The sequence below is a fragment of the Triticum urartu genome, chromosome 1A (genome assembly GCF_056163025.1).
Source record: "Triticum urartu cultivar PI428250 chromosome 1A, HENAU_Tu73, whole genome shotgun sequence".
In the NCBI taxonomy this organism is placed as follows: Eukaryota; Viridiplantae; Streptophyta; class Magnoliopsida; order Poales; family Poaceae; genus Triticum; species Triticum urartu.
Genome location: NC_141873.1, coordinates 281,814,393 through 281,833,063, shown reverse-complemented (window position 1 = coordinate 281,833,063; position 18,671 = coordinate 281,814,393).

The window sequence follows — 18,671 nt, the reverse complement described above, 5'->3', positions numbered from 1 at the left end:
CCATTATTCTCTATGTGTTACCTTGCCAGCATATTCCATGTGCTGACCCGTTTTCGGGCTGCAACGTTAATGTTGCAGACTTTTCAGATGACGATTAAGGAGTTTTTAGGTCGTGGTTCTATACTCAGTGATGCCATTGGAGTTGATGGACTCACTTATCTTCCAAGCCTACCGCTGTTATCGTTATTAGATGGCCTTAAGCCATATTTATTGTAATAAGTTCTCTTTTGTGACACTCGATGTAATAAGTGTGTGATTGCTACTCTGCTATAAATCCTTCGAGTACTGTGTGGTGTCAGCATTACTGATCCAGGGATGACACCGGAGCACGGAGATCAGACTGTTTGAGGTCTGGTCGCACAGTGAGCAAGCAAGTTGGATGCACACCCAATTAGTTTCTTTTGTTGAGTTTTATACATTTATAGCTCTAGTGCATCCGTTGCATGGCAATCCCTACTCCTTGCATTAACATCAATCGATGGGCATCTCCATAGCCCATTGATTAGCCTCGTTGATGTGAGACTTTCTCCTTTTTGTCTTCTCCACATAACCCCCATCATCATATTCTATTCCACCCATAGTACTATGTCCATGGCTCGCGCTCATATATTGCGTGAAAGTTTATAGGTTTGAGATTACTAAAGTATGAAACAATTGCTTGGCTTGTCATCGGGGTTGTGCATGATGAGAGCATTCTTGTGTGACGAAAATGGAGCATGACTAAACTATATGATTTTGTAGGGATGAACTTTCTTTGGCCATGTTATTTTGAGAATACATAATTGCTTAGTTAGTATGCTTGAAGTATTATTATATTTATGTCAATATGGACTTTTATGTTGAATCTTTTGGATCTGAATATTCATACCACAATTAAGAAGAATTACATTAAAATTATGCCAAGTAGCACTCCGCATCAAAATTATCTTTTTTATCATTTACCTACTCGAGGACGAGCAGGAATTAAGCTTGGGGATGCTTGATACGTCTCCAACGTATCTATAATTTTTGATTGCTCCATGATATATTATCTACTGTTTTGGACATTATTGGGCTTTATTATCCACTTTTATATTATTTTTGGGACTAACCTATTAACCGGAGGCCCAGCCCAGAATTGATATTTTTTGCCTATTTCAGAGTTTCGCAGAAAAGGAATATCAAACGGAGTCCAAATGGAATGAAACCTTCGGGAACGTCATTTTCGGAACGAACATGATCCAGGAGACTTGGACCCTACGTCAAAAAAATAAAGGAGAAAGCCATGAGGTACGGGGCGCGCCTACCCCCCAGGTGCGCCCTCCACCCTCGTGGGCCCCCTGTTGCTCCACCGACATACTCCTTCCTCCTATATATACCTACGTACCCCAAACGATCAGATATGGAGCCAAAACCCTAATTCCACCACCGCAACCTTCTGTATCCACGAGATCCCATCTTGGGGCCTCTTCCGGAGCTCCGCCGGAGGGGGCATCCATCACGGAGGGCTTCTACATCAACACCATAGCCTCTCCGATGAAGTGTGAGTAGTTTACCTCAGACCTTCGGGTCCATAGTTATTAGCTAGATGGCTTCTTATCTCTTTTTGGATATCAATACAATGTTCTCCCCCTCTCTTGTGGAGATCTATTTGATGTAATCTTCTCTTTGCGGTGTGTTTGCTGAGACCGATGAATTGTGGGTTTATGATCAACATTATCTATGAACAATACTTGAATCTTCTCTGAATTCTTTTATGTATGATTGGTTATCTTTGCAAGTCTCTTGGAATTATCAGTTTGGTTTGGCCTACTAGATTGATCTTTCTTGCAATGGGAGAAGTGCTTAGCTTTGGGTTCAATCTTGCGGTGTCCTTTCCCAGTGACAGTAGGGGCAGCAAGGCACGTATTGTATTGTTGCCATCGAGGATAACAAGATGGTTTTTTATCATATTGCATGAATTTATCCCTCTACATCATGTCATCTTGCTTAAGGCGTTACTCTGTTTTCATGAACTTAATACTCTAGATGCATGTTGGATAGCGGTCGATGAGTGGAGTAATAGTAGTAGATGCAGGCAGGAGTCGGTCTACTTGTCTCGGACGTGATGCCTATATACATGATCATACCTAGATATTCTCATAACTATGCTCAATTTTGTCAAATGCTCAACAGTAATTCGTTCACCCACCGTAAAAAACTTATGCTCTTGAGAGAAGCCACTAGTGAAACCTATGGCCCCCGGGGTCTATCTTCATCATATTAAATCTTCCAATACTTAGTATTTCCTTTGCTTTTTTACTTTGCTTTTATTTTACTTTGCATCTTTATCATAAAAATACCAAAAATATTATCTTATCATATCTATCAAATCTCACTCTCGTAAGTGACCGTGAAGTGATTGGCAACCCCTTATCACGTTGGTTGCGAGGAGTTATTTGTTTTGTGCAGGTACGAGGGACTCGCACGTAGCCTCCTACTGGATTGATACCTTGGTTCTCAAAAACTGAGGGAAATACTTACGCTACTTTGCTGCATCACCCTTTCCTCTTCAAGGGAAAACCAACGCAGTGCTCAAGAGGTAGCAGGCGCCAGAAAAGAGTCTTGATGACCCACAAGTGTAGGGGATCTATCATAGTCCTTTCGATAAGTAAGAGTGTCGAACCCAACGAGGATCAGAAGGAAATGATAAGCGGTTTTCAGCAAGGTATTCTCTGCAAGCACTGAAATTATCGGTAACAGATAGTTTTGTGATAAGGTAATTGGTAACGAGTAGCAAGTAATAAAAGTAAATAAGGTGCAGCAAGATGGCCCAATCCTTTTTGTAGCAAAGGACAATCCTGGACAAACTCTTATATGAAGGAAAGCGCTCCTGAGGACACATGGGAATTATTGTCAAGCTAGTTTTCATCACGATCATATGATTCGCGTTCGGTACTTTGATAATTTGATATGTGGGTGGACCGGAGCTTGGGTGTTGTACTTACTTGGAAAATCATCCCACTTATGAATAACCCCCATTGCAAGCATCCGCAACTACAATAGAAGTATTAAGGTAAACCTAACCATAGCATGAAACATATGGATCCAAATCAGCCCCTTACGAAGCAACACATAAACTAGGGTTTAAGCTTCTGTCACTCTAGCAACCCATAATCTACTTATTACTTCCCAATGCCTCCCTCTAGGCCCAAACAATGGTGAAGTGTCATGTAGTCGACGTTCACATGACACCACTAGAGGGATGACAACATACATCTCATCAACATATCGAACGAATACCAAATTCACATGACTACTAATAGCAAGACTTCTCCCATGTCCTCAGGAACAAACGTAACTACTCACAAAGCATATTCATGTTCATAATCAGAGGGGTATTAATATGCATAATGGATCTGAACATATGATCTTCCACCAAGTAAACCAACTAGCATCAACTACAAGGAGTAATCAACACTACTAGCAACCCACAGGTACCAATCTGAGGTTTGGATACAAAGCTTGGATACAAGAGATGAACTAGGGTTTTAGATGAGATGGCGCTGGTGAAGATGTTGATGGATATTGAACCCCTCCTATTGAGAGGATCGTTGGTGATGACGATGGTGATGATTTCCCCCTCCCGGAGGGAAGTTTCCCCGGCAGAACAGCTCCATCGGAGCCCTAGATTGGTTCCGCCAAGGTTCCGCCTCGTGGTGGTGGATTCTCGTCCCGAAAGCTTGCTTATGATTTTTTTCTCGGATGAAAGACCTCATATAGCAGAAGATGGGCATCGGAGGACCACCAGGAGGCCCACGAGGTAGGGGGCGCGCCCAAGGGGTAGGGGGCGCCCCCCACCCTCGTGGCCAGGGTGTGCCCCCCCTCTGGAACTTCTTGCGCTCAGTATTTTTTATATATTCTGGAAATTACTTCCGTGAAGTTTCAGGACTTTTGGAGCTGTGTAGAATAGGTCTCTCATATTTGCTCCTTTTCTGGCCCAGAATCCCAGTTGCCGGCATTCTCCCTCTTCATGTAAACCTTGTAAAATAAGAGAGAATAGGCGTAAGTATTGTGACATAATGTGTAATAACAGTCCATAATGCAATAAATATCGATAAAAAGCATGATGCAAAATGGACGTATCAATTGACTCTAGTAACCCTTTGGGTATTAGTCACATGGAGATGTGAACTAATCACATAAAGATGTGAACTAGATTATTGACTCTAGTGCAAGTGGGAGACTAAAGGAAATATTCCCTAGAGGCAATAATAAAGTTATTATTTATTTCCTTATATCATGATAAATGTTTATTATTCATGCTAGAATTGTATTAACCGGAAACTTAGTACATGTGTGAATACATAGACAAACAGAGTGTCATTAGTTTGCCTCTACGACTAGCTCGTTAAATCAATGATGGTTATGTTTCCAAACCATAGACATGAGTTTTCATTTGATTAACGGGATCACATCATTAGAGAATGATGTGATTGACTTGACCCATTCGGTTAGCTTAGCACTTGATCATTTTAGTTTACTGCTATTGCTTTCTTCATGACTTATACATGTTCCTATGACTATGAGATTATGCAACTCCCGATTACCGGAGGAACACTTTGTGTGCTACCAAACGTCACAACGTAACTGGGTGATTATAAAGGTGCTCTACAGGTGTCTCCGATGGTACTTGTTGAGTTGGCATAGATCGAGATTAGGATTTGTCACTCTGATTGTCGGATTGGTATCTCTGGGCCCTCTCGGTAATGCACATCACTATAAGCCTTGCAAGCAATGCAACTAATGAGTTAGTTGCGGGATAGTGCATTACAGAACGAGTAAAGAGACTTGCCGGTAACAAGATTGAACTAGGTATTGAGATACCAACGATCGAATCTCGAGCAAGTAACATATCGATGACAAAGAAAACAACGTATGTTGTTATGCGGTTTGACCGATAAAGATCTTCGTAGAATATGTAGGAGCCAATATGAACATCCAGGTTCCTCTATTGGTTATTGAGCGGAGACGTGTCTCGGTCATGTCTACATAGTTCTCGACCCCGTAGGGTCCGCACGCTTAACGTTCGATGACAATCGGTATTATGATTTTATATGATTTGATGTACCGAAGGTAGGTCGGAGTCCCGGGTGAGATTGGGGACATGACGAGGAGTCTCAACATGGTCGAGACGTAAAGATCGATATATTGGACGACTATATTCGGACATCGGAAAGGTTTCGAGTGATTCGGGTATTTTCCGGAGTACCGGAGAGTTACGGGAATACGAGGAAGAAGTATTGGGCCTCATGGGCCAAGTGGTGGAAGAGAGGAGGCAGGGCGCGTGCCCCCCCTAGCCCAAACCGAATTGGACTAGGGGGGCGGCCCCCCTTTCCTCCCTCTCCTTGAAAGTGCAACTATCCCTGGGTGGTTTTGGTAATTCCTAACAACATATAGCTCATTGAGCTAACATTATTCCAAGATTAATATTTCAGGAAAAGCTAAATGAATGGCATGGCATGGATGAGGAAAGTGGATCCGTCAAAATTCTAAGGACAAAAAGTTTGGCTCAAGCTTGAAGCTCAAGACTCTACATTTTATATTTTAGTGATCCAAGATCACATTGAGTCTATAGGAAAAGCCAATACTATCAAGGAGGGATGAGGTGTTGCTTAATGGCTTGCTTGCTCAAAGTGCTTAGTGATATGCTCCAAAACCCTCAACAACCTTCCCACATCCACATATGACCTAAACCAAAAGTCAAAGTCAGCGCCACCGATTCTTTCTATCCGGCATCACCGAGTTTCAAATGTCATAGCCACTGCCACAAACCCTAGCAATTCGGTTTCACCGATAGGGATCTCGGTCTCACCGAGATGGGATTGTAATCTCTCTGTTTCCCTTCGTAACGTTTCGGTCTTACCGAGATGAGCGATCGGTCCCATCGAGATTGCTATGTAAACTCTCTGTTTCCCTTTTGTAACATTTTGGTCTCACCGAGATGAGCGAATCGGTCCCACCAAGTTTACCTGACCAACTCTCTGGTTAGCTTATTACCAAAATCGGTCCCACCGAGTTTGTGTAATCGGTCACACCGAGATTACGTTATGCCCTAACCCTAACCATATCAGTCCTACTGAGTTGCATCTCAGTCCCACCGAAAATCCTAACGGTCACTAGGTTTGCTGAATCGGTCCGACCGAGTTTAACCATTCGGTCCCACCGAGTTTGGTAAATTGTGTGTAACGGTTAGATTATGTGTGGAGGCTATATATACTCCTCCACCCACTCTTCATTCGTAGAGAGAGCCATCAGAACATACCTACACTTCCAATACACATTTTCTGAGAGAGAACCACCTACACTTGTGTTGAGGTCAAGATATTCCATTCCAACCATATGAATCTTGATCTCTAGCCTTCCCCAAGTTGCTTTCCACTCAAATCTTCTTTACACCAAATCCAAATCCTGTGAGAGAGAGTTGAGTGTTGGGGAGACTATCATTTGAAGCACAAGAGCAAGGAGTTCATCATCAACACACCATTTGTTACTTCTTGGAGAGTGGTGTCTCCTAGATTGGCTAGATGTCACTTGGGAGCCTCCGACAATATTGTGGAGTTGAACCAAGGAGTTTGTAAGGGCAAGGAGATCGCCTACTTCGTGAAGATCTACCGCTAGTGAGGCAAGTCCTTCGTGGGCGACGACCGTGATGGAATAGACAAGGTTGCTTCTTCGTGGACCCTTCATGGGTGGAGCCCTCCGTGGACTCGCGCAAACGTTACCCTCCGTGGGTTGAAGTCTCCATCAACGTGGATGTACGATAGCACCACCTATCGGAACCACGACAAAATATCCGTGTCTCCAATTGCGTTTGAATCCTCCAAACCCTTCCCTTTACATTCTTGCAAGTTGCATGCTTTACTTTCCGCTGCTCATATATTGTTTTGCATGCTTGCTTGAATTGTGTGGAGATTGCTTGACTTGTGCTAAGATAGCTAAAATCTGCCAAGAACTAAAATTGGGAAAAGACTAGATTTTTATTTGGTCAAGTAGTCTAATCACCGCCCCCTCTAGACATACTTTCGATCCTACAAGTGGTATCAGAGCCTTGGTCTCCATTTGCTTTGATTTCCATAGCTTTTGGTAGTCATAGCCTTGGTTTCACAACCTAGGAGAGTATGGCGTCTAGCGAGGGAAATTATCACCGTAGAGGTCCTTACTTTGATGGTACTAATTTTGCTAGTTGGAAGCATAAGATGAAAATGCATATTCTTGGACATAACCCCGCCGTTTGGGCTATTGTGTGTGTTGGCTTGCAAGGTGAATTCTTTGATGGGAGAGAACCGAATCGTGAAGCTACCGCGGATGAGTTGAAGATACTACAATACAACGCTCAAGCTTGTGATATCCTCTTCAACGGATTGTGCCCCGAAGAATTCAACAAAATCAGCCGTCTTGAGAATGCAAAGGAAATTTGGGATACTTTGATTGATATGCACGAAGGTACCAACTCCATCAAGGAATCCAAATTGGATGTGCTTCAAAGTCAACTTGACAAGTTCAAAATGAAGGATGGTGAAGGTGTCGCTGAAATGTAATCTAGGCTTGCTCTTATCACAAATGAGATTGCCGGCTTAGGGAGTGAAGAGATGACCGATAGATTCATCATCAAGAAGATCCTAAGAGCCTTGGATGGAAAATATGATATCGTGTGCACATTGATCCAAATGATGCCCAATTACAAAGATGTCAAGCCAACGGAAGTCATCGGAAGAATTGTTGCTCATGAGATGTCACTCAAGGATAAAGAGGAACTTCACAACAAATCAAGTGGTGCTTACAAAGCCTCATGTGAAGCCCCCACATCATCAAGTGAGAAACAAACCTTCAATGAAGAATTGAGCTTAATGGTGAAGCACTTCAACAAGTTCTACAAGAGTAGAAGCAAAGAGAGAAGCTCAAAGTCAAGGTCCTACAATGACAAAAGATCTTCTAGTCAAGAGCGAAATTGCTACAATTGTGGAAGGCCCGGACACTATTCCAATGAGTGTACGGCCCCCTACAAGAGAAGAGAAGATTCTCCCAAGAGAAGAAGTAGAAGAGAAGAATCACCATCTAGAGAAAGAAGGAGTAGAGATGATCGTTATGAACGAAGACCCTCACGGAGAAGCAAGGATTCGGAAAGAAAGGACAAGTCATCAAGGAGCTACACAAAACGAAGACATCAAGCTCATGTTGGTGAATGGGTATCCGGCTCCGACTCCGACAATCACTCCGAGAGAAGCTATCACTCCGACTCCGAATATACTCAAGATGAAGGTGTTGCCGGTCTAGCACTTGTGACAACCAACTCCTACGACATATTTGACTCACCAAATGAAGGAGTTGGAACATTCTTCATGGCTAAAGGCCCAAAGGTATCACATCCTGAGTATGTTGATTTCAATAGTGATGAAGATGACTTGTTAGGTGATGATGAGTTACTTGTTGACAACTATAGTGATGAATACTATAATGAAACGAATGACAATGATAAGGAGAAGATTGAGTCTCTAACTAAAGAACTAAACACTCTTAAGTTAGCTCATGAAACTATCTTAGGAGATCATCGAGAACTTTTAAGGACTCATGAGAAATTGCGCTTTGAAAAGCTCAACCTTGAGCAAGAGCATGAGTTCTTAAAAGCAATCAATGATGATCTTCGTAAGAAAAGTTCTTCTTACATTGCCAAGTGTTTACTCTTATCCACTTACATGCCTCAAGTCAAGTCTAGTAACAAGAACAGGAAAGATTCTTCCTCTAGTAGTAACAATAATCATGCTAAATCTAATGTTGTTGCTTCTAGTAGTTCTCTTGATTCCACTAATGATTCTCTTAGCCAAGTTACACTTGAGCAAGAAAATAGCTTATTGAAGGGAATTATAGAGAAAGGTGTTTACAAGAGCCTTGCCGGAAGTAAGCAATTCGAGGAAATTGTACGCAAGCAAGGAAGGCACCGGAAGAATCAAGGTGTTGGTTTTGAACGAAAGTTCAATGCCAATGGAGTTGAGTGGTAAGAAGATCAATACCCCAAGACGAAGTTTGTTCCTCAACAAGAGAAGTATGATCCTACTTCTCTCAAAGGGACACAAGCTCAAGATGATCTTCCACCACAAGACCACAAGAAAAAAGGCAAGGACAAGCCTCAAGAGGAAATTGATGCATTTGAAGAAGCTCCTAAGGCCTTGGTCAAGTGGGTTCCCAAGACTACTTCAAGTTCCACTTCATCAAGTACAACTACAACACCGAGGATTCCCATCAAGATGGTGTGGATCCTGAAGAAGAAGAACTAGAGAGTTCTTGAGGGTGACTCCGCCAACATACTTCACTCTTATCATCTTGGCAAGAACAAGTGTAATCAACTTCCACATTTTGCACTAGTTCAAGGAGTCACAAACCCTCTTGTTGGTAAGACAAGGGACAAGGTAACCTAAAAGCTTTCATAGACATCATCTTGTGTGTGCATCACTCTATGTCTATGGATATCCTTGTTTGTTCCTTGTGGGACTAACCCGTGTAGGTATTGAAAGTGCAACTCACTCCAATGGATAGCTCCAAATGATCTACATCAACATTGAGCATCCAAATATTCAACATCTACATGAAGTCATCATCGACAAAACCCAAGGTTAGTTCATCCCTCTTAGGGGGGATCTCACATCTAGGGGGAGCTTTACTCTAAGAATTGAGCTAAAGCAACTCTAATGGTGTGAACATAACAATGCTTTATGTAAAAGTGGTAACCCCACTTGTGCTTAAACGATGAGTATGACCTATGATCAAATGTTCTCATTTGACTCCTAAGTCAATATACTCATATATAGATGACCTAGTCATCGCAAATTGTTTGATAGATGCTAGAATTGGTTGTGCATGCTTTGCCACATATTTCAATTGCCATTTTATTGTGTGAGCATGTTGATTGCATATTTTACTCATTCGAGGACATCCACTTGTTGTTTTGATTGTTTGGTTTTCTTTTCTTTTGCCAAGTGGATGGACAAGAATGCCTAAGAACCCTCTCTAGCTATCTATGTTTTTCTTGTCTCAAACTCTATTCATGCTACATCACAAAATTTGATCAAGTCAGATTCGAACCACTCTGTGTGAGGAGCACTCGGAGTCCCCGATTCGTCATAGACTTAAACTTCCAAAACTTCTTTGTGTGTTTCGGTCTGACCGATTCCTCCATTTCGGTCATACTGAGATCACTAAGTCGGTCTAGGTTTTCAATCTCGGTGCAACTGATTTGAACTTTTCAGTCACACCGAGTTGCGGTAACTGTCAACAGTTATGCATCTCGGTGCCACCGAGTTGTTCCACTCGGTCACACCGACAGGGTCGGGCTATATATACTCACGGGCAAAATTTTGGAAATTTCTCCGAAACCCCTTCGCCCGCGCATAGCTCGCTCTACCTCCTGGGTCTCCGGATCGTCCTCCTCGTTGCCAGCTGCCTCCTGCTGCTGGTCTTCGCCGCCGTCAACGGAATTCTTCCCCGCTGTTGCCGCCGTAGCGAGTTCATCGCCGAACTAGGGTATGGACTCGATCATAGTGCTATCCCCGTCCGATTCCTAGCACATTGTGTTCATTATGATTCTTACCACGATTGAAACGCTTCTATCCAGTCAAAACACTCCGTAGATTAGAGTTGAATCGAAAATTTAGGGTTAGGTTTCCGCCGAAACCATCTCGGACCCACCGGGTTGCAGAACTCGGTTCCACCGATTCGGCCAAGGCCATTCCACATGTGGTTCTCGGTCTGACCGAGAATTGCAAATCGGTGTGACCGAGTTCAGGACTTTGTGAAACCCTAGCAGTCTCGGTGCCACCGAACTATGACTCGGTCTGACCGAGTTCACTAGTTTAGGTTCCAACAGCTGCTTCGGTATCACCGAGTTTGCAAATCGGTTGATCCGAAATGCTTTCTGTGGAAAACTAAAACTATGTTTTTGACTCATTCTTTTGCAAAAATCTCTGTATTTTGTGATGCTCATCCACTCTATCTCATCTACAATCTATTCACAGGGTCTGCAGTTAGTGTTTGCAACATGTGTGACCAGAGTGACAGCCAGAACAAGTCAGAGGAGCAGGTTCACATGAGTGAGGGCACTAGTCCCTCTAGCAGCTCAGATGATGGTAGCGGGAGCACCCCAAGCAATTTGCCAAAGGCTGCCACTAGAGTAAGCAAGAAGAAAACTTCAGAGTGTGAGGATAAAGACTATGTGGCCACTAAGGATGAGGCCACATCAAAGAAGAAAGTGGTTAAGAAGGAGTACAGCTCAGCTGCAGTTAAGCCAAGGATGAAGACCAAAAGGCCAGCAGGAAGACAACCCATGTCTAAGGCCAGAGCATCCTCTCAAGCATCTTTGGAATCTCAACCCAAAGAGCCTGCTACAGAAGGAAAGAAAAGGAAGGAAAGGGTCAAGAAGACCATGGCCAGAGTGATTGGAAAGGCTTCCATGATGGAAGAGGAAGAGGAAGAAGAGGTTGCTGCACCAGCACCTAAGGCCCAGAAGCTTATGGGTGATGCTATTAGGACAGGGGCTGCATCATCAAAGCCCAAAGAAGCACCCAAAGCTGCCTCTGTTGGGGATATTACTACTAGGCATAAACCGGCCTACCTGGGCCGGATTAACTTCATCAGTAGATCAAAGGTGTTAAAGCCTAAAGAGGCAGATAAAGGCCCAGGGCCAGTAGTCGGTTTACAACCTGTAGCCGTACATCGACGTTTGTGCATATACTTGTACTGTAAGTTAGGAACAAGGAGGGACCAACCCGGATACGAGTATGAACCGGTGTTGGTACTCTCTGAACCGGCGGGCGTCACCCGTGTATATAAGGGGGCGACCTGGCGGCGGTCCAGGGACGACAGAGAACAACTCGAGACATAGGCGAAGCTTGTTTGCTCCCTAGTCATCGAAACCCCATCAATTCCATCACAACTAGACGTAGGCCTTTACCTTCCTTGAAGGGGCCGAACTAGTATAAATTCTCTTGCGTCCTTGTGTTCGCTTTAACCCCTTCAAGCTAACCCGTCGCGATGGCTCCATGACTAAGTCCTTTCTCTAGGACATCTGCCGTGACAAAACCACGACAGTTGGCGCCCACCGTGGGGCTATCGCAGGATGGTTTCCGGTTCTTGGAGGGCCGCTTTGAAGGACTCGAGGGCTATGTTGTAGGCCGGATGACTAAGAGTCGTCGCGGCAGGCTCTACATCGACGACGCAGGCTGGGGCCCCGAGGTCGGCTCAGTTGAGTACGGGTACCGGGTCCCCTTTGGTAGCATTCACGTTTTCATTGGTAAGATCGGTGAACCGGGCCCTGAGCCGGACATCTGCACCGACCTCGTCGAGACGGCTCAGCGTGCGCAATTCGCCCGGGTTAAACCGGCCATGAAGCGTGCCTTCGTGGGAGTCATCCATGGAGGAAGTCATGAGGACGGATCGGGATTTCGCGGGGCGACTGTCATTTGTTCCGGTGACGAATCTTCGACCGGAGAAACCGAATCTCTTTATCAGCTACAAGATGGCCGGATTGGGAGCTATTCCGATGGCGACAGTATTCCGGACCCCTCTGATCTGCCCAACCGGGTTGGAATATTCATGGCCGGAACACAAGCAGCGCTTCATTCTTTGACAGCTGCGGCAACGATTTCTGGTTCAGCAGCAGCGACGGCCGCCGGGGCAGGAGGCCCTGTGCGCCCGCCGGCTCAGGTTCTATCAGAGCTATTTGATGCGTTGGCTGTGCTTATGGCGGAAGTTAATCCGCCAGATCAGGACGTTCACAATACGGAGATTGCAAGGGTAAAGGAACGGATCACCCAGGCCAAAGCGGATCTGGCGGCTGAGGACACCAGGATGGCCGCAGAGCGGGCTGCTTTAGACGCACAGGCCTACAGGCTTATGTTAGACCAGAGCGCATCACATGAAGTCATGAGGAGGAAGCATCGATCCCGCTTACCTCCGGTTTTCGAGGCCAGAGACCTTTTCAACACTCCAGGGCCAAGAGCCGGCAATCCGCTGGAGGGGAACCGGGCAGAAGCCCCTGGGACCGGTGCACCGGTTCAGCCTCGTCAGATCGACCCGCCTCGTCAAAACACCGTTGTACCTCAGGCTGCTTTAACACCCCCGGGTCACTACTCCAACCCAATGGACAATCTTGTTGCCGTTGCTGCAGGCTGGAGGCCATTCCGATTGAAGGTGACTCGCCGCATGCAGTAGAGACACGGCGGGTCAAGGAACTTCTGAGGACCGCTTTGGCCCAACAGGAAGCATACTCGTACAGCAGCGACCGGATCCACTCGACCCCTCGTCCAAGCCGGAGCTATAACAGACATATGGATGAACGGGCAGTGTCGAGTAATGAACGACGTGGGGCACCCCGGGACAACAACCCAGCGGATGGTGCTGATGACGCTCAGGGAGTGGTGGACCGGGCCCGCGCGCGCAGGGAGGCCGAGTTAGCGGCACAGCATCAGGCTCGGCAGCTCACGCCGGTTCATCCAACCACCTTGACTGAACCTGGTGTTACTTCTAGTTCTTTGGGGGTGCCTTGCCTTATCCCCGCTTTACGTAACATGCGCCTGCCCAAGGATTTCAAAGGCCCGCGCAAGGTACCAAATTACACGGCGGATCAACCTCCAGAGACATGGGTGGAGAGCTATGAGATGGCCATGGAGATGCTCAATGTGGATGACGCGGCGTGTGCAAAATACTTCACCATGATGCTCGAAGCCCGTACTTGGTTAAAAAGCTTACCGGCTAATTCTATCAGTTCATGGGCCCAATTACGGGCCCGGTTTATCAGCAATTTCAAAGATACCTGTAAACAGCCTATGTCGATAGTGGACTTAGCTGCATGCGTCCAGGAGGAAGGAGAATCAACGACTCATTGGGTGCGCCGGGTTTCACAAGTGTTGCACTCCTGAGACCGCATCAACGCTGACACTGCAGTATTAACCCTAGAGGGCAACTGCCGGTTTGGACCCCTGAAGCTGAAGTTGGGACGGATGAAGCGTCATTGCACCGACATGGGGACTCTCATGGCCGCTTTGGTGAAATATGCTGATTCTGATAGTACCAAGGATCCCGAATCTGATGATGACAAGACAGGGAAGGGAAAGAAGAACAACAGCTCCAAAGGTCAGCAGCATCATTGGGTAGGCAATGGCGGAGGAGGCAAGCGTAAAGCGGACGGTAACATGGACTTTGTGGCTAATACCAACGCACAAAACAATGGCCAGCGACGCAAGGGTAGGCCAAGAAATCGTAGTGGGGCGCCCAACCCTAACCCAAACCGCCTAAACTATCTGCTAAGCCAGCCCTGTCCAAAACATGGGACGAAGGAGGAACCAGCAAACCACCTTTGGAAGGATTGCTTTATTATGCAGGAGTTCAAGAATTCTAATAATTTCCGGTATGATCGCGAATCTGGCGATGGCTCAGGGTCCGGGCCGGGTTACGGTGGAGGAAGTTCCGGTTCAGGGTTTAATGGTAATCCGGGCGGAAATAATGGTCAAAATAATCGGAACAACCAGGGTGGTTACAAACAACAGCATCAGCAGCAGTCGGGTTACCAGAGCAACCCAAAGCAGTTGAGTGGTGGACAGTACCATGTCTTTACCACTAGCTTGGACAAGCGAGATCGGAAGGTTCAGAGGCGGGCAGTCAACTCTGTTGAACCGGCCATACCCCGTTATCTACGCGTTGGTCTGAACAGCCGATCATATGGAGCAGAGAAGATCACCCACCCCAGGTCGATAATCCGGGTCAGTTGGCTCTGGTGGTGGCGCCTCAGGTGGGAGGTTATAAGTTTACCAAGGTGCTCATGGATGGAGGGAGTAGTATTAACATCCTGTACTATGAGACCTTCCGACGTATGGGGCTAACAGATAAGAATCTTAAACCGTCTAATACAGTATTCCACGGTGTAGTGCCTGGCAGATCAGCATATCCCGTTGGTAAGATAGCTCTGGAAGTGGCCTTTGGGGATGATCATGATTCCAGGTCGGAGACATTGACGTTTGAGGTGGTGAAAATCCAAAGTCCATATCATGCCCTGTTTGGGCGACCAGCATACGCCAAGTTTATGGCTCGGCCCTGTTATGTATATTTGCAGCTCAAGATGCCGGGTCACAAGGGGACAATAACGGTTCATGGAAGCCGCAAAATCGCTTTGGAATGCGAGGAAGGAGATGCGGCTTATGCAGAGTCGGTTTGTGCCACCGAGGAGTTGAAGTACTATAAAGACAATGTTGATCCGGCGGACATGACTCCGTTGAAGAAGCCAACTACGAAGCATGATCCGGCCCTGAAGTTCAAATCGGCAGCAGAGACTAAGCTTGTTGATTTCGTACCTGGCGATTCGTCCAAGCAGTTCAGCATCAGTGCCAACATGGATCCGAAATAGGAAGGCGTGCTCATCGAGTTCATCCGTGAGAATCGGGACATTTTCGCATGGAAACCTTCTGACATGCCAGGTGTACCGAGGCAACTCACTGAGCACACACTTAATGTGGATCCTAAATACAAACCGGTGAAATAGTTCCTCCGCCGGTTTAATGAAGAAAGGCGCAAGGCGATTGGAGAAGAGGTAGCCAGGCTCTTAGCAGCTAGCTTTATTATTGAAGTTTTTCACCCTGAGTGGCTTGCCAATCCGGTGCTGGTCCTCAAGAAAAACGGCACCTGGCGCATGTGTGTGGATTACACAGATCTTAATAAGGCTTGTCCAGCAGATCCTTTTGCCCTCCCCCGTATTGATCAAATTATTGATGCTACGGCGGGTTGTGAGCGTCTAAGTTTTTTGGATGCGTATTCTGGCTATCATCAGATCAAAATGGCAGTTCAGGACCAGGAGAAGACAGCATTTATAACTCCCTTTGGAGCCTTCTGCTATGTGTCTATGCCCTTCGGGCTCAAGAGTGCCCAGGCAACTTACCAACGGTGTGTACAAAATTGTCTTCACAAGCAGATTGGCCGTAATGTACATGCTTACGTGGATGATATCGTGGTTAAATCCAGGGAGAAGGAGACTCTGATTGATGATTTGAAAGAAACCTTTGATAATCTGAGAACATACAAGATGGTGCTTAATCCGGACAAGTGTGTTTTTCGTGTACCGGCAGGCAAGCTATTGGGTTTTCTAGTGTCCAATAGGGGAATTGAGGCTAATCCGGAGAAGATCACAACTATCACCTCCCTGGCTAAACCGAAGTGTATCAACAATGTTCAACGCCTGGCAGGCAGGATTGCTACGCTAAGCCGGTTTATCAGTCGCCTGGGTGAGAAGGCAATCCCTTTGTATCAGATGTTGAAAAGACGGATCAGTTTGTCTGGAGTTCTGCTGCTGATGAAGCGTTTGAGGACTTGAAGCGACAATTAGCCAATCCGCCTGTGCACGCCGCTCCCGTTGACAAGGAGCCGTTACTGCTATATGTTGCTGCTAATGTTCGGGTGGTCAGTGTAGCTATTGTGGTAGAGCGAAAGGAGGCAGGTAAGGAGCATCCGGTTCAACGTCCGGTTTATTACATCAGTGAGGTGCTCATTGAGTCCAAGCAAAGGTATCCGCATTGGCAGAAGCTGGTGTATGGAGTCTTTATGGCAAGCCGGAAGCTTAAACAATATTTCCAAGGGCACTCAATTACGGTGGTCAGTTCTGCTCCTTTGGGAGATATCATCCAGAACCGGGAAGCAACTGGCCGGATTGCAAAGTGGGCCATAGAGCTGGGGCCGTACGGTTTGAAGTATGTGCCTCAGACAGCGGTTAAGTCTCAAGCACTTGTTGATTTCATCAATGATTGGACGAAAATGCAAGCACCTGAAGAAAAGCCGGATCATACGTATTGGACCATCCATTTTGACGGATCCAGGCAGTTGGAAGGCTCGGGGGCTGGAGTCGTATTAACTTCCCCACAAGGTGATAAGTTTTGTTATGTTCTCCGTTTAATGTTACCTTGTACTAACAATGCAGCTGAGTATGAAGCCTTGCTCCATGGTCTCCGGATGGCTAAGGAGATGAATCTAAGTCGAGTTAAGTGCTTCGGTGACTCGGACCTTGTGGCCCAGCAAGTGTCTGGCACTTGGGACTCCAAGGACCCACTCATGGCAGCATATCATCGTGAGGTGGATACTGTCGCAGGTTATTTCAAAGGCTATCAGGTGGATCACGTGGACCGGCGGAAAAATGAAGCGGTAGACGCTTTAAGCCGGCTGGGCTCTCAGCGCAAACCGGTCCCACCCAATGTTTTTCTGGATGTGCTGCACAACCCGTCGGTCAAGATCCCTGGTGAAGAGGATTTGGCTATTCCTGATCCGGAGGCTCGATTGGTGGCGGCTCTTCATGTTATTCCGGATTGGACGCTTCCTTACCTGGCGTACAAGAACCGGGGTGAGTTGCCAGAGGATGAAATTCTAGCAAGGCAGATAATCCGGCGATCCAAGTCCATGGCTATCATCAACGGCAAGTTGCATCATTGCAGTATATCAGGGGCTTTCCAACGCTGTGTGTCTCCTGAAGAAGGCCGTGAAATGTTGCGTGAGATCCACGAAGGAGATTGTGGTCACCACGCCGGTTCAAAGTATCTGGTGGCTAAAGCGTTTCGGCATGGTTTTTATTGGTTAACTGCTCATGCTGATGTGGAGGATCTGGTCAGACGGTGTGATGGTTGCGAAAGGTTTTCAAGGTGCGCTCATGTACCGGCTCAAGAATTAAGAATGATTCCGATTACTTGGCCGTTTGCGACTTGGAGGCTGGATATGGTTGGGCCTTTCAAAAGGTCCAAAGATAAGAAGACCCACCTCCTGGTGGCGGTTGACAAGTTTACAAAGTGGGTGGAGGCAGAACCTGTTAGCAAGTGTGATGCGGCCACGGTGGTTCAGTTCATCAAAAAGGTGATTTTCCGGTTTGGCTTTCCGCACAGTATTATCACAGATAATGGTACCAATTTATCCAAAGGTGCTATGAAGGAGTTCTGCGAACGAGAGCACATCCGGCTCGACGTTTCATCAGTGGCACATCCACAGTCGAATGGTCAAGCAAAAAGAGCTAATCAAGAGATCTTGAGAGGCATCAAGCCCCGGCTCATGGTTCCTTTGCAGAGAATGCCGGGTTGTTGGGTAGAAGAATTACCATCTGTGCTATGGAGTATCAATACAACACCCAACAGATCAACATGATACACACCGTTCTTCATGGTTTATGGAGCGGAGGCGGTTCTCCCCAGTGATATCCGGCATGATTCACCTCATGTCACAGCTTATATTGAAGCGGACAACGAGACAGCACGGCAAGATGCTTTGGACCGGCTGGATGAAGAGCGTGACATCGCAGCCGCCCGATCGGCGATTTACCAGCAGGATCTTCGTCGTTATCATAGTCGCCGGGTCAGAACCAGAACCTTTCAGGAAGGAGATTTGGTGCTTCGGCTCATCCAAGATCAGACTAACATGCATAAGCTATCCCCACCTTGGGAGGGGCCTTTCGTGGTCAGCAAGAATCTGCACAACGGGTCGTACTATCTGATCGATATTCGAGAGCATAAGGACTCACGTACATCAGAGGAGGAGACTAACAGGCCGTGGAATATAGCTCATCTTCGGCCTTACTACACCTGAGCCATTAGCTATACTTATGTACATATTACGACAATGTATATATTATGATTAAATATAAT